We start from the raw sequence: 2994 nt of genomic DNA on the forward strand, positions 1-2994 counted from the left end.
CCTGGTGTGGAGGCTAGTTATGTACTATTCAATATGGCTGCCGCACGTCATTTATGACGTATTTGTTATATTGCATAATACACATGTAACATATTAACCCCTTTTAATTATTTTAAATTATTAATCAAATCTTTGCAGTAGAAAACCCCTAATGTTTTATCTTTATTGGAGGAATTGAAGTTGTTCGAAAAAGCCTATGTTCCTATTTTTATTATATATATATATATATATATATATATATATATATATATATATATATATATATATATATATATATATATATATATATATATATATATATATATATATATATATATATATATATACATAGCGGTAGAAAATGGATGGATGGATGGATATATATATATACATACATGTGTATATATATATATATATATACATGTGTATATATATATATATATATACATGTGTATATATATATATATATATATATATATATATATATATATATATATATATATATATATATATATATATATATATATACATGTATGTATATATATATATATATATATATATATATATATATATATATATATATATACATGTATGTATATATATATATATATATATATATATACATATATATATATACATAGCGGTAGAAAATGGATGGATGGATGGATATATATATATATATACATGTGTATATATATATATATATATATATATATATATATATATATATATATATATACATGTGTATATATATATATATATATATATATATATATATATATATATATATATATATATATATATATATATATATATATATACACACACACATGTATATACTGTATATATATCCATCCATCCATCCATTTTCTACCGCTTGTCCCTTTTGGAGTCGCAGGGGGCGCTGGAGCCTATCTCAGCTGCATTCGGACGGAAGGCGTCCGAATGCAGTACACCCTGGACATATATATATATATATATATATATATATATATATATATATATATATATATATATACATATATATATATATATATATATATATATATATATATATATATATATATATATATATATATTAGGGCTGTGAATCTTTGGGTGTCCCACGATTCGATTCAAAATCGATTTTTTTTTCAATTCAACACGATTCTCGATTCAAAAACGATTTAAAAAAAAATATTTGTTATCTTTTTTTAAATGAAAACATCCATCCATCCATCCATTTCCTACCGCTTATTCCCTTTGGGGTCGCGGAGGCGCTGGAGCCTATCTCAGCTGCATTCGGGCAGAAGGCGGGGTACACCCTGGACAAGTCGCCCCCTCATCACAGGGCCAACACAGATAGACAGACAACATTCACACTCACATTCACACACTAGGGCCAATTTAGTGTTGCCAATCAACCTATCCCCAGGTGCATGTCTTTGGAAGTGGGAGGAAGCCGGAGTACCCGGAGGGAACCCACGCAGTCACGGGGAGAACATGCAAACTCCACACAGAAAGATCCCGGGCCCGGGATTGAACTCAGGACTACTCAAGACCAATGTTCCCTCTATTTTTTCATGTGTGTGAGCAAACAAGTTTTTATTAATAATATGATGAGGTTTAGTAATACCTCTGTCTTTCCACGTTGTCCATTTAACCACATTTTTTATTAATTATGATATTAGGATTGTACCAAAGCGGTTGATTTACAGATGACATTGACTTGATTCCTAGTATTTTCTGACACAGTTTTAGAATGTTAAAAGGTGGCTTCTATTGGGCTCTGCCTCAATTCATTAGGTATTTTTTAATATAACATAAACTCCCCTCATCAATGTCCAAATTCATTAACATATTTGTTTCTCGGTTGATGCAGTCCTTATCTGCAGAAGAATTAAATAAGTGACTTGCTTGTTCACAACCGAAGGAGATATAATAATGTAAGAAGTTTGGTAATTGTAGTCCTCCTTTATCTTGTGTACAAGACAACCTTAAGTATGAACAACTGGCCTTCTTTCCACACCATATAAAATGTGATATCATTGTATGTATTTTCTTAAACCAACTTTTATTAATTAGGACAGGCATTATTTTCAGTATATAATTAACTGCTGGCAGTATACTAATTTTTACTATGTTCACCCGACCCCAAAGTGATATTTGGAGACGTGACCAGCATTCCATTTTGAATTCTATCTTTTTTTTAAATGTTTAAGATTTAGATCTCTGCTTGTATAAAGGTTTGGTGTAATGTGTAGTCCTAGATATATGATTTCTGCCTCTTTCCATTTAATTTTGGAGTTCTGAACTTGTGATTTCTTGCAGTGTTTATTAAGTGGTAATATGTCACATTTGTCCCAATTGACTTTATACCCTGATAAACAGCCATATTCAGTGATGACATTATTGATATAGTGAAGAGAGCAGTTAACATGTGACAGGTACAGAATTATGTCTTCACAATACATCGATAGCTTATTATATTGAGAGCCAATTTTTATACCATGAATATTATTTTCACTTCTTTTTTTTGCAGCTAAGGGTTCAATAACCAAATTAAATAATAATGCAGATGCAGGACATCCCTGATTTACTCCTCTTTTTAACGAAAAAGGTTCTGAAATATGATTATTGGTTTTGACTGATGCCATGGGCCTTGTATAAAGCATCTTAATCCATTGTATAAAATTATCTCCAAATCCAAATTTACGTAATGTGCAAAACATAAATGACCAGTTTATGCGGTCGAATGCCTTCTCCGCATCAACAGTACATACTGCTGTGAGATAAGGGAGACTTCTAGTATAGTAAATAACATTAAACAATTTCCTTGTATTGTCTGAAGATTGTCGACCTTCCATGAAGCCAGTTTGGTCAGTATGAATTAATTTTCCTATTACATTTGATAATCGTGTGGCTAAGATTTTTGCCAAGATTCAAAAGGATTCTCTATTCATTCAATACATAGGATTTCAGCAGGATCTACCCCAGTCTGCTGACATGCAAGCAGAGTAGTAGATTTTTGTAAAA

Source organism: Entelurus aequoreus, linkage group LG22 (genome assembly GCF_033978785.1).
Source record: "Entelurus aequoreus isolate RoL-2023_Sb linkage group LG22, RoL_Eaeq_v1.1, whole genome shotgun sequence".
Classification (NCBI taxonomy): domain Eukaryota; kingdom Metazoa; phylum Chordata; class Actinopteri; order Syngnathiformes; family Syngnathidae; genus Entelurus; species Entelurus aequoreus.